Raw genomic sequence first — 15,270 nt, 5'->3', positions numbered from 1 at the left:
GATCGATGTGAGGTTTATGATCGATGGTAGGGAAGACCGGGGTAAGTTATTGCATTGTAGTTATTACACCTTTCAATAAGAGAAGTACAGCTCATACAGTTTTGGCTGTGTGCAGGCACAGCGTTTACAGCTGTTACAAGCTCTAAAGCCTATAGATTATGGTTTACTTGGTAGCTTTGCAAGTAAAATGATGCACCGTGACGACGAAGACTCTTTATTGAGTCATATTCAATGACGAATCAACATTTCATGTAAATGAAAAGTAAACATTCATAATCTGCGTATCTTGGGATCATAAAATCCTCACAAAGTACTGCAGTGTGAACGAGAATCCCCAAAACTGTTGTTTTTTGTACCATATCCTGACGGCAAGTTAATAGATCGTTCATTTTCGCCGAAGCAAGTGTTTCTGGAATAAACTATCTTGATATGCTACAACTATGACTCTTTCCTCAACTGCAATACGAACCACAGAACTTTATTTGGCAACAAGATGGTGTGCCTCCTCACTAGCATAACGCTGTTATTGACTAGTTGAATGAAGTTCTCCCCGACCGCTGAATCAGTCGCCCAAAGCCAGATGACAGGGCTTGTTTGCCGAGGCCTCCACGTTCGCTCGATCTGTCCCCGTGCGATTTTTTTTCTTTGGGCGTTTATAAAGGATCAATTATATGTGCCACCGTTACCAGCTGACCTTTTTTTTCTTTTTTCTTTTGTTTAGCCTCCGGTAACTACCATTCAGATAATACTTCAGAGGATGATATGTATGAGTGTAAAAGAAGTGTAGTCTTGTACATTCTCAGTTCGACCATTCCTGAGACGTGTGGTTAATTGAAACCCAACCACCAAGCTGACCTACCCGACTTGAGTCACAGGATTAAAGCAGCTGTCGTATCAATTATCCCAGACTTGCTGATTAAAGTATGGGATGAACTCTTCTATCGGCTGAATGTGTGCCGTGTGACAAATAATGCCCACATTGAACACTTATAGAAAAACCTTTTTCAGTTTCTCTTTCATTTCATGTATAATTCCTTAATAAAAGTAAAATTAAGTAAATATTACGTAACTTTAAAGTCCCGAAATTCATTTTGAAACATACTACTTCACAGTACCGCCCGCCCAATAACACAATCGGTAACAAAGAGGGAAAGATTAAGTAACAGATGTTATTAACGGTTTTGTGTTTTAACATGGCAAAAGTAAATTTTTATTTCATTATGTATATTCATTTCATTAAGACAAATAAAGATTTGTTGATGCCAATTTATTGTGTAAATGTAACTTATATTGCCTTTTGAATTATAATTTCATTTGTTATATGAAGCACAGTTTTAGTGAAATAAGCATCTAAATACTAAAATGGCGTCGTCCGGGATAGGATGTTACACTACATTCGGAGTAATTTGTTACAATGCCCAAGATCTATAAAAAGAAAACAGAAAGAGGCTCAAACAGTGCAGATATGTACGAAAAGGCAGCAAAATATGTTGAAAAAAAGAGTACCTGACATTTACATTCTCAATTCTACGACTTTTCAGCGTTATACATGTATATTGAGAAAAGAAAATGAGAGCCCCAGTTTTTAACTGATATATTATGCAAAGCCAAAATTTGTTTTCTTAAATATCGAAGAAAAGATGTTAGAAGAGTAAACTGTAAAGAGTAACTGTAAACTCAATTTATTTTGGTCTTTCTATTAATGAAGTTAGACTGCTCGTAAATGACTATGGCGTAACTGAAAAGTAAATACCTTGATCGTTGGAACGAATTAAAAGTTGCACAGGAACTTTGGGCTGCGGGATTCATGGAAAAACATCCTAATATGTCGTTTCGAAAACCACAAACGACGAGTCTGGCGCGAGCAACAAGTCTTAACGCTTACATGTTGGGCAATTTTTTGACAATTTGAAAACTATTTTCAAAAGATATTCTTTTGAAAATAGTTTTGTAGACGTATGTAATGTAGACGAAACCCCAGTACCTATAGTTCTAAAGCCGAGTAAAATAATAGCTGAAAAAGGAAAAAAATAGGTAAATTAACTTCAACAGAAAAGATCAGACTGTGGAACTATAGAGATAGCGGTAAACGAGAACGGTGATTTTGTGACCCTCTTTTTGTATTGCCCACAAAAAGGGAGCTTCCATTCTCGTTTCGTGAGATAACGGCCTCCTGGCTGTATCGAAGCTATCCATCTTACAGGCTGGTTGACGTCATATATTTTTCTTCAGTTCGTGCAACATTTTCTTAAACATATCCCCTCAACTCCTGAACCTCCAGTCGTTTTAATCCCCGACAATCATATTTCACATTTGTCAGTGGCAGTTCTAGATTTTTGTAAGGAAAATGGAATTGTTTTACTTTCTTTTCGGCCGCACACGTCCCATCGTTTGCAACCACTTGATCTAACAGTCAACGGACCGTTCAAAACCCGATAATAGGAGGAATGATCCGGTTGGCTAAAAATTCACCCGGGCTCAACCATAATCATCTACGAAATTCCAAAAATAGCAAAAGAAGCCTTGATTGCGTCATTAAATCCCAAAAATATAATAAGTGGGTTCCGTTAAGCACATTTGTTAACAATTAAAAAATAACAATATTTACAAAAAAAGGTTTTTGCAAAATCATACCCCCCACCCACAAAAATGCTCTAAACTAGTGCTATGTTGTGATGTCACAGGTGAGCGGTAGAATTAAATAAATTAATAATATAAGTGTAAATAATTAACTCGGCTTGACTGGGTCTCTAATTCTATAGCCTGGTTGACTTGATACCTGGTGCATTAAGCCTTGCGGCTACACCAGTCTGCCGACTTTGCAAGCGGAATTTGTTCATTATAAGTTGTGAAATTACATTAGTTTCGTTAGTAGGCGTCGCCGCTAGTAGCACCACACCCGCGCGAATAAATACTGTATAGAATCATTGAATTAAATAAACGAAAAACATTATATTTAAACAAAATTATAAATATTTTAAATTAAGTTGTTTGTGTAAGTCTTGCAACAGAGACAACCCACAGTTGTAGGACTTTTCCAAAGCCGCATGACGAGAAATAACTGTATAATCGTGTTGTCAGCTTTTTTTTTTCAATTGAATTTAATAAAAGTTTTGAATGAGAAAAATACACATGTAAGCACTACTCCACACTTTCAAACGCTATATTATCAAATATGTTCCAGCAAAACTCGTCTAAAAAAAAGAGTATCAACTAAAATTTATACAACTTACCCCGGTATCCCCTATAGTACAAAGTTACAATATTAATTCACATTTTTTGTATTCTACAGTAATCTTTTAGATGTTTATTTACAATATACATCTACTAGACAATTGTTTATTTTTTCTAAAATCTTTATTAAAGTAATATTCTCTTTCCTTATTGGAACGTTAAACCAAAACTTAGTTTTATCATTAGTTTTTTTTCATAATACCATATTAAAACCACGATGTTTTAGATTAATAACCTCTTGTCAGTGGACGACTAGTAGGCAAAGTTCACATAAAACAAATTTTTAAATATTATATGAATGAAATATAATTTAAATTAACTTTTTTATTTTGTATAATTCAGTTGCTTGTCGATTTTCCCTAGTTTTTGTCATTTTAGGGTTTTGAATAAGAGTAATTGTTAGATTTATTAAAGCTAATAATTTTTTCGGTATCAAGCTAATAATGCAAAATAAGAAGGGTCCAAAAAAAATGAACTCACTGATTCTAATTAAATAATATCTAAACAAAAAGACACACTCATTGAAGAAAATTACACTCACTAATCTAATGTGTGGTGTAGTGTAAGGTATTAAATTTGTCGTAGTAGGCGGAGCTGGCAATTTATGTCGCGCTAGCGCGGGTGGTTCGTGGTGGAACGAGCCAGTCATATTAGCCAGTGCAACAGAATACAGTCGAGTAGCAACATTGGCTGAGGTTCGCTTATCGTTTGTTTAACGCAACGCTGTAATGAAGTGGTACTGAAAGTACGAGTACATTCACGAGATACAACGGCAGTGGCAGAGAGAGTTTGGAACAAGGAAAGATCCAACCGACCAGCTACAAGTACGGCGTCTAGGCTGCGGTGTTGTAAAATTTCACCCGATCACCGCAAAAATCAGTGAACCAGGGAGTCTATGAAAGTGGGGTGAGCCGGTCAAGTGTAAGACGCATTCTGAGGAGTACAAAGTGTAAGTATGCATTCTAAGACTGCTACACGCGATGAATGAGGACAACCTAGATCGTCCAGATGAAGGATTGAGTACTGTGAATGGTTTCGGCACACGGTTGGCGAGAATAAGGAACTTGCAGGGAAGTTTGTGTGGACTGAGAGACACAATTTAAACTTAACAGTACTGTGAACCGCCACAATTGTATCTACTGGGCTCCTGGAAATCCTCACGCTTATGTAGACAGGGCAGTGAATCTACCAGGGGTTGCCGTATGGTGTGGTCTATCAGTTATTGGTTTGATTCGTCCCTTCTTCTTCGAGGGTATAGTAACCGATAAGGCGTATCTTGATATGTTTTAGACGAGGATTTTGCGTGCCATCCAAAACCTGTATGGTGATGAACCTTTACGTGCAACAAAACGGAGCCCCGCCTCACTGCCATCGAGATGTCAGGTTATACCTCGATAAAACTCTACTCGGACGGTGAATGAGTCGAAGAGGTGCTGTTGAGTACCTACCTCGGTTTCCTGATTTGTCACCTCTGGACTTCTACCTATGGGGGACCGTCAAGAATGACGTGCATCGACAAAAACCAACAAAAATCAACGAGCTACGTGAAAAAAATCGTAGAGTCATGTGCTCCCATTACGCCAGATACACTAACAGCCGTAGTTTGGTGTGCAGTTCAGCGCCACGGGCGTTGTTTAGAAGATTCTGGTGGTCACTTACCATACCATAAACCTCTCTCAGTGCCAAAAATTGTCACAAGTCAAATTTATCTCGAGATGTAGACTAGCAAACAGTGAGTACATTTTTTGGATCCCTCTGTATATATTAAAAATAGAAAGTAGAGTAATTTTGTTTTTATATCATTATTTTTGTGGTATTATCAAAATAAAATAGTACTTAACATGAACTAATACAAAAAAAGGATCGCTTATTTAAAAAAATAAAAATTAAGCCTGTTTCTTACAAGACTATAAGTTATAGCTTAGGAATGTCCGACATGTAGACCTAATACATGCGTCATTTCACTATGAGTGAAGTACTTATAATAAATAAAATTAAACACCTGTCAAACAACCGCCACACACAAAGACCGTTTAATGCTGAAATTAAAGTCTATAAAGCGTAACTAATTTGACGGCCGTACAATACCGCAAGGTACGTATGAGTAGTACATAGTAACATATTTGTATATTACTATTAGTGTACCATTAGTGTATAAAAACTATTTTTTTACATTAAAACCAACGTTGGCGGTCGAACGGCCAAATATTCCATAATGTTTAAATATTTAGACTTCCTCCGCTGTATAAAAACATAAAATAATGTAAGTAAAAGTACTTTTACAAGTCTGCCGGTCCGATAAGAGACCGAAGAGATTTAAAAAAGAGAACCGGCCCGTCAAACGTGTTCTAATCAAGCGCAAGGCAGGCCGGTCATTGCAATTTAATTTAAATATTCTACATAATTAACATAAATATAATGTTTCCCTTCACCCTCTACTAATACTAGCAACTTTAAAAAGAAAATTAAATAAAATTAAAGGAAGACAGCAGGTTCCTAACTTAATTTTAATAAAACGTGTATGACTGTAGTAAAAATTCAAATATTACTGGAAATTCCAAATAGCTTGATAACATTCCTTCTTACTAAGCACACAGAAGATAGGCTCTAATAAAAGTACGAGATTAATGTTATCTTTAATTACGTTTCCCCGATCATTTAGTTATAAATTTACCAACCGTAGGTGCTATTTTGAATAGTAAAAATTAATGGAGTTGCTGTCACGGTATTTGGATATTACCGTAACATTTTTAATTCATTTTAGATGTCGATTTGACCGCATACCAAAAGAATCAGAAAATAAAATATTTATGTTAGTAATAATAATAATTATAAATAAACTTTTAATTAATTTTACATTTTAATAATTTTCTTTAATTACATTTTTACCGATATTTTATTTTACAATATGAATAAATATTAGTTTACCAAAGAGATTTATAGACTAAAAAGAAAGAAAAAATTTAAATCGTAGTTTAAAAATTGTATTTATTTTCAATAAAGATTCATTTTTAATTTACGTAACGTAATACAACATACAATTGTGAAATTTTACGGAGCTCTTCGTATATTTACATATACATAATAGAATAGATATTTATGATTGAACGTACGCTGTTTTTTAAAATATTGTTATTTGCCAAATGTAATAAGTAAAAATTCAATTTCCTACTGTCCATGCCACTAGTAACTACCCGTTAGGTTTTACCTTTATTTATATTATGGTTTTACTATACAGTTTTGTTATTAATCAACCCCCCCATCCCTAAAATACTTTAATGATTAATGATTATTACAATAATATTATAAATTTATTCATTGATAATTTTTGTTCGTGTAGTGCCGTACCAGCATTTCGAGTATAATATTATGTTGTTCATTACTTTTATTTCAAAATGAATAATTTATTATATAATAAACAGAAACAGCGAAGAATAACAGATATAGATACTATATTTACAATTCAAATAAATATCATTCTTTATAATAACAGCTGTAGTATTAGTACAATGTAACTGGAAAATCTTAACATAACCCCACTAATAATATATTTGTTTAACAATAATCTACTAATAAATTTACTTTTAAAAAATACATATACTCGTATATTACAAAATAAAAATAATGTAATAACAAAAGAATATATTGCGGAAAATTAAAAATAAATCGAGTTATATAAGAACATTAAAAAGTAAACAAATAATTGTTTTTTTTTTTTTGGTTTTTTTTTACAAATAACTGTAAATAATTCTTCTATCAATTTTGAAGTTTTTAAGTCAGAAAAAAATAAAAACAAACTTAATTTGGAGTCGAATTCGTAAAGTTTAAATTTAAAGATATTTTTATGGTAATCCCCTTAATCTGACTACTAATTTGGGTTACATAATTACCTTACCTATTTTTAAAAATGTAGCTTGTATCGGTATAAAACTTGAATTTTAATTACTTAATTATAGTTGCCCCAGCGAATCTACGAGCTTTTGACGTCACGTGCTGACGTCACATTACATTTTTTTTTTCAAAACATTATTTTTGCGCATAATTATTATTTTTATTTCATTTTTCCACTTACAAATAATAAGGGCGATTTATGTTGTTTTTGTGTGTTCAATTCTTTCCACTCGAGTTGAATGCTTGTATAAAAATGCTTAACGACTCAATTTTGAAAACAATAACAATTCCTTAACCAATTACTAATGCTCAGATTGGTATTATTTACAGCCCTATAAAAATTTATACATGCAGTTAGCAATCATGTCTTTCGTCACCGTCATTCGTAGTACACAATGTGGGTATAAAAAAATAAACTTTAGTCCAGTTTATATCGTGTTCAGTGAAGGTATTCGGATAGCGTTTTTGTACGGTCATATTTTATAATTACTCACTGTTTTTCGCAAATTTTTTGTAACATATTATGCTTTGTTTTATTTTTGTTCGTGTGTTATTAGTGCGGTTTATTATGACATAATTTAAATCCGTAGTTAAGAAAAAAAACTTAGGAGTCAAGCACGTGAAATTATCAAAAATGTTTATTGATTTTATGAAAAAAAAGAAGCTCTAAAAGTAGATATATTAAATATCGAAAAACATATAATCGGCATTAAAAATGCGAAGAAAGCACGGCTGCTGTTTGTGGGATATCAAGAACACAGGTATAAAAACTCAGAAGAGAAAAAAGACACGATTCTTCAATCAACATCCCAATAGTTTTCTTGCAGCACGCCGAAAAAGTATAAACAATGTTCAAAACCTGTCAGGACTGGACTGTTTTGATTTAGATGTAGTTAAAAGAACAGTTAATTAATTTCATTCAAAGCAGAATAAATTGATCTACTTTTAAAAAAATAAGGCAAGAACTTAAGTCATCTATTGATTTTAAAGGCGGTGAGTCAACTTTAGCTGTTATTTTGAAAGAGTTAGGTTTCAAATTGCGTAAAACGGACAATAACAGAAAACGTTTAATTGAGAAACCCGATATCAGGTGGAAGAGAATTGAATATCTGCAGGCAATGGTTAAATACAAACAAAGAAATGCTACAATTGTATATTGAATGAAGCGTACGTTTTAAGTTGGCATTGTTCGACAAAGTCGTGGTCTGATGGTACTTTTAAGGGACTTCATATGCCGATTAATAAAAGTGACCGTTTAATAGTAATTCGTGCTGGAGGAGAAATCGGTTTTATTTCGAACGTATTACTAGTTTGGAAAGCCAGTTCGAAAAGTAACAACTACCATGACAACATGAATACAGATACTTTCATGAAATGGGCGCGTAAAAAATTGATTCCAAATCTTTCACCAATGTCAGTAGTAGTTGTTGATAATGTCCCTTATCACAAAACAGGTATTGATAAAGCACCAAATTCTAACACCAAAAGGAAAAATACGACCAGTTGGCTGGATAAAGTCATATTCCGTATAGTTCAAAAATTCTGAAACCAGTTACATGAATTACTAAAGTTACATAAAACTAAACTAAAAAAATATCTCTTGAATGAACTTTTGAAAAAACATGGGCAACGTGTTCTTATACTCCCACCGTACTATCCTGATTTGAATCCGACCGAGATCCATCCGAGATGGTATTGTCAGCCGTAAAAAGACATGTGGCGAGTCATAATTTTCCAGATTTTTTTTTACAAATGTTGAAAAATTAACTACGGAGAAATTTAATTCCACGAATGAAGATGATCGGAACTCTATTGTGAAAAAGTAAGAAATATTGAAATAGAGTATGAAAAACTGGAACCACTGGTAGATGAAATGGTAGAACGTTATATTATACGTGTAGACTGATAGTGAAAGTGACACTGACAGCTATTCATTTAGCGAGGATGGTTAACTTGTTAGAAATTTGAATTAGATGCATGAAGAAAATTCAAGTAAGCTTTTGTTTATTATTAATAATTAATAATTTAGTACAAATAAAGGTTAAAGAAAATTAATTAAGTGTTTTTTTATAATTAATAAATGTAAATATGATAGTTATTACCGCGTTCAATACGATAATAAGTAATACTTCGATTTTATACGCGGAGTTGATTTTTTCAAGCTGTGTAGTAATAGGCAGTCTGCTCGTGACGTCACAAGTTCGTAGATTGGCTGCGCCTAGTGTACGGTGTATAGTATATTTAATTTTACATTACTTTAGTAAATGAAATTAATTTCTTTTATTATGATGTTTAAATTATATTATTAAATTATTTATACACTTATTTTATAAGAGCTGAATATTGACTTTATTTTATCTTTATGTTTAAGCTGTAACTATACTTATGATAATAAACAGATATTGAAATGAATTAATTTGATATATAGGTTACAGTTTTTATTTTTTTTTTTTTATTTTACAGCAAGTCTTCTTGTCGTAGGTTTCTCTCACCGGTTGTTACTTTAAAATATATTCTATTTAAATTTCTTACCGCAAAAAAATGGACAGAATAACAAAAAAAATCTGACAATAAAATAGTTATATTTTCCTGACAAAATTTATTTATTCTCATATACTGGAAAAATGATACATGAAGAAAGTTGAAAAACTTTTTTAAATCGATATTTTTAAACTTTGATCGGCTTTCCTAGTATTGTCACCGAAGAATTTTTTGGGCCATTTATTTTTTTGGCATTACTAATATGCTTAGAAAGATAAAAAGAAATTAAGCTAAAAAAATATTCAATAAATAAAAATTTAGCTTTTTCGATTTTTTGGGAAGGAAGAGTATTTGGAAGCAATTTTTTTTTAGATAGTACATGTACGCATGTACTGAGCTTAATATAAAGTAGGTTTATGTTTGCAAAATTTTGAGAAAATTGAACCCAGAGAAACTATCTATTCCACCCCTTGAGGATATTAGGCCCAAACTTTACCAACAAAAATTGCCCCACATACATGAGTCTCTGTGCCAAATTTTATCAAAATCGGATTAACCAGTCAAAAGTTATTAAGCTTCAAACACGTCAATATATGTACGTTCGAACATTACCCCTTACTTTTTTTTGTTTTTTTGAGGTTCCTGGGTCATGAAACGTCGAGAAATGTTATTAAATCATTTTTACTGTTTTTATTTAACTGATTACCTGACTTTCTTCTAACAGCATAGCCCTAGAGTTATGACGCCAGGAAGTAAAAATTCACTCCCGTTCTCAAAACGCAAAAACAAGAAACAAACATGCATCTTGAAAAAATAACAAAAAAAACAATTAGAAAGACTACCTAAAGAGACTATAACTGGGTGTGAAATAAGCCTTATGAGAATTCAGGAAACGTATTATTGTTTTAATTGTACATTATAACGTACATTACGTATTATTGTACATTATAACGTATGATTATATAAAATATATAGTCGATATAGTTCGTTTTTTTAAAATCTACTATTTACATTTAGTTATCTTAAGGCAAATTTTCCAACTTAATGTTTTATTAAATATATTATGTTTTACATGTAAAACATGGTATATAATACCATTAGTATGTATATATCATTACGCTATAACAATCCTATACTAAACAATAATAACAACAAAGAAATAAAAGATTCCTTAAATCGTCTATACAAATACAATGTAATTCTTCGTTTCGAAAAGTCTTCTGTTTAAATTATCCTGAAGAAACCTACTACAAGAAAAGCTAGAAAAAATGTTAGACACTCACGATGTGTCAAGATAGGTGATTGCCTTGAACAGCGGTATTGTAAGAGTACTTTAACCAAGAAACATTTATTCAGATAAATTAAATTTGATAACAACTAGCTTTTGCCCGCGGCTTCGCTCGCGTGGATTTTGAATTTGTATCTAGAATAAGTTTCCAAAAGAAACATTAAACTTTGTTTTAAATTCATTTACAAAGTTGATGTTTTAGTGGGCATTTTGGTAAACTGGTCTATTTAATTTAAACTGATTTAAATCTTAGTTGACCAACAAAGTAACAAAACTTTCTACGATAAAACAATGCAGAATGTGAACCAGAGTCTACTAAGCTCAACTGTAATCTCTGACCATTCAGGGCAGCACGTTAATGTAATGAAAAGATAAGGACGGCTATGGTTCCGGACATAGTACAAAGCGTCGTGAGCATATTCGGGCATTTGCCTCGGAGTGAACGTAGCCGGTAATATGATCATACTTCCTACATCAGCAATATTCCGACCATTGGTCACAGCGTCCCGCAAGTGAATACAGTCATCAACTTGCAATTTTTGCTGATTTAACCTAATATAAAGAAACTGCTCACATTCGACTTTGGCGTACACCATGATGACTGATGAAAGAGCTGGCGGAATTTATTTTAGATCAGAATGTCGACTCACATTTCTTGATTCTTCATTAAGCGTCGAACTTGTTCTAGACGCAACTGTCGTTCCTGCGACGTTTCCTTGACGTAGAAGCCCTGACATGTTTCTGGTGTAGGCAAAGCTCGCTTCCTTCGACATCTCTCTTGCTCTTGCTACAAAAGCTCTGACACCGCCCTGGTGCAGGCGAAACACTCTTTCCTCAATATTTTTTTAGTCTTGTCGTAGAAACTTGATAGCTCCTGCTATAGACGAAACTCCCAATGTTTAGGAATTTCCGACGCACAGATGGCTTCTTTTTTTTTGGCTGCAGGAATTATCTGACCAATAAATACTCTTTCTTTTCACCCGTAGCATTTTGATTTAAGGGTACGTAGTCAAAAGTTCCAATGAAAAATTTCCAAAATTATCCTTTTTCCAATATAATTATTTCCCCAATATTATTTAAAAATCAAAAATCATCGATTTTCATAATAATGAATTTTCTTCCTATATTTTTGTAAATTTAAACGAAAAATCTGAGATTGGTTAGAGGCTACACTGAGCAAGTTAAAAATGAGATGGAAATAGTTTTTTTCAGAATTTAATGTAAATAACACTTTTCGTCTTATTTGAACTGTTTCTGTGCAAACTTTCATCACAATTGGAATAAAACTGTAGATCTGTATAAAAGACAAACGGATCGCAAACTTTCTTCTTTGCAGATATAGATTTAATTTACTTATTCACAGTACACTTATATAGCAGTAAATATTGATCGAAATATATATTACTGGAATAAATCTTTATGAATAGACCTGTTTATTAGGTCAGAAAAATCTCGAAAAGAATTCGAAACATAGTTTTATCAAGGAATTTGCAAAAAGAAATACATAATTTGGATCGATTTATCAACTTCCGCATCCATTAAATCGGTTGAAAATAATAATAATCACAATATTCTTGACATACCTGTACGAAAGCGATGTGAAGTTTGATAAAATGAATAAAAAAAAGTTGTCCATTAAAATCGTCAAGAATTTTATTACCAATATTCATTACTGGATGAGTAATATTAAAAAAAATCCACGCAATTATTTAATCCTCCGATAAACAAGAAAACATGTTTTAATCAGTTTTTAAAATAATTTGAATTGAAGAAACAGCATTTTTTCTAAATCGGACTTTCCGTAAATTAAACTACTTGGCATATACAAGCAACCAAAAATATACAATGTTACTAACATAACACAAAATATGCGAGCGTGTTGGTCATTTATTTCAGTCAACTTAACTTCATTTACATGTAAAAAAAATTTTATTCCATCTTAATTAAAAGATTATTAATTTTAATTAACTTATAAATAATACATTTAAAATGAAATTAACAGTGAAGTTTCTGAACTTGGCATGAATTTCCAATGAGATTAAGAAAGAGATTACTTTTTAAATAAGTCGAAAATTATTTTTTCTTTTACAACCTTACTTAATTATTTTCTTAATTAGTAAAAATACTTGTTCCACATTTATGACAAAAAGTTAAAAAATTTTTAAAAAATGCTATGCTAATTTGTTAACACCAAATTATAATATTTGCAGCTTTACGAAGAAAAAACCATTTTTTATTTAAAAAATAATTTAACTCATAATTTAGCTAATTTATCATAAGATAAATAAGCTAACTAAAAAGCTAGCATAGCTAAATTAGTTACGCTAGATATCACAGTTGACAGTATATAAATAATTAAAAACCATAAAATTTAAAATGCAGACCAAAAACTAGAAAATATAATAACTTACAGAAAATAATAATAATATATAACAGGCTCAAAAAATAAATATGTACAATTAAAATATAGTTATCACAAGTAATAAAACAAAAGTCATTCAAATTTAGTTTATGAACTCCTATATTAGTGGCGGACTGATAACATTTCTGCCTTTCATGTGATGGTTTGGGGTTCAAGTCCCAGTCAGACATGCTAAAAAATTCTTACCATCCATCGGCAGCTGTTATAGGGCGTCAGACTGTCGTTTCTGAATATGTAAATTAATTAATTAAACATTGTAAATTGATTTACTAAATTCAGTGAGTTTATAGCATAAGATTTTTATACCATCAAGCGTAACTTTTTTTATTTTGTTTCTCTAGTACTCCTGTAGTAAGTTTTTCAAAATAATATAAGTAGATGACCATTAAAACCATTAAAAGTTGAAATATGTTTTTTTATTTGAGTTTTTATCATTATTTATTATTTTGAATTTTATTTCGTAATTTTATCAATATGCAAGTTTTGTGCCTTTCGTTTTTTGGAGACCTACCCAAATTTTAAATAAATAAAAGACTACAAAATAAAAGTAACTTTTAAAAACAAGCATAAAGCCTATTACAAAAAAATAAATAAATAAATAAAATAAATTCACTAAAGATGTTAATTTCAACTTTCTCGAAGTCGGCTTAATTAATAGGCATGCAGACATCTATCGCCTCCTCGATCATATAATATATTCTTATTTTGTCTGGATCCTCTGTAAAGTTAAATAAATTCATTTGATAGTCGAAAACAGGATATGTATTTCTTTTAAAATCACTTCATAGATATGAGAATTTTTAACATTTCTATAAAACAAAATTTAAATATTTTTATTGTTGAAAATAAATCATTAAATTATTTCTTTTTTCTTTTTTTTTTAAACCCCCAAGGTAACCGGTCCTCACCGTTAGACACAACACAGTCATCTCCCTCAGGGTATCGTGGCAGCAGTCTCTGCCCTCCCTGACTTACCCCTTCAAGGGGCTTTCCCAACGGAGTCCCTCCAGCCACATAGGAACACGCCGACTTCCTCTTCTGGACAGCCGATGCGCCCCTCCGCTGGAGAGCTACCCTCCCCGGCCCTACACTATAAGCTCCAGACGTGCATTGCCCACGTCCTTTGCTGTCCGCGACCCTCTCACACCTCAAGAGTCCTCTATACCATCATCGTGGAGCTCAGACTCTCTCCCCCTACTCTTCCAGGTGGCGGGGCAAAAAACACCCTAGGCATAGAGGCTATCTCCCTGGCCCTACATGTCGCCACACTTCGACTCTAGACTTCCTGAATTTTTTGAAGTCTTCCCCACCTGCTTTTTTTTTTAAATACGTCAGAACACAATAACCCCAGCGTTCGTAACGACACACCTAGTGCGTGACCCACCACCAAGACCATATATATATATATATATATATATATATATATATATAGTATACAGTAAATACATATTCACTACAATATACATTACACAAGCAGACTACCGATAAATTTAAGACATCTCACTACATGCCCTAACATTACATTATTACTACACAAAGTTTACCATACAACATACAACAAAGATACAATTATTACATCAATGAATATGCACCTACATTTTAAAATTTTACAATATTTATTTGCTGTACAATAAAAATATAATATCAGAAAGAAAACATATACGTTAATAATATTTAAAAAAAACAATGCACAAATAAACCCCTTTGTACAAAGGATAATATACACCAATATTATGAAACATTATAATAAAAATTATTTACAGTGTATGATAAAACATAACCTCCAAATAGGACACGTCATTACAGTATATATTATTACATTACACTATTGCACAAAACCTTACATTCATTCGTCACCACAAGATAGCACTTGTACCAATTATGACACATGATACAACACAATAATAAATACTCAGACCTAAGACTGAAGACCTAATTTTAAGACAATAGCACA

Source organism: Lycorma delicatula, chromosome 3 (genome assembly GCF_047948215.1).
Source record: "Lycorma delicatula isolate Av1 chromosome 3, ASM4794821v1, whole genome shotgun sequence".
Taxonomy (NCBI): Eukaryota; Metazoa; Arthropoda; class Insecta; order Hemiptera; family Fulgoridae; genus Lycorma; species Lycorma delicatula.
This window is presented reverse-complemented; position numbering follows the sequence as displayed.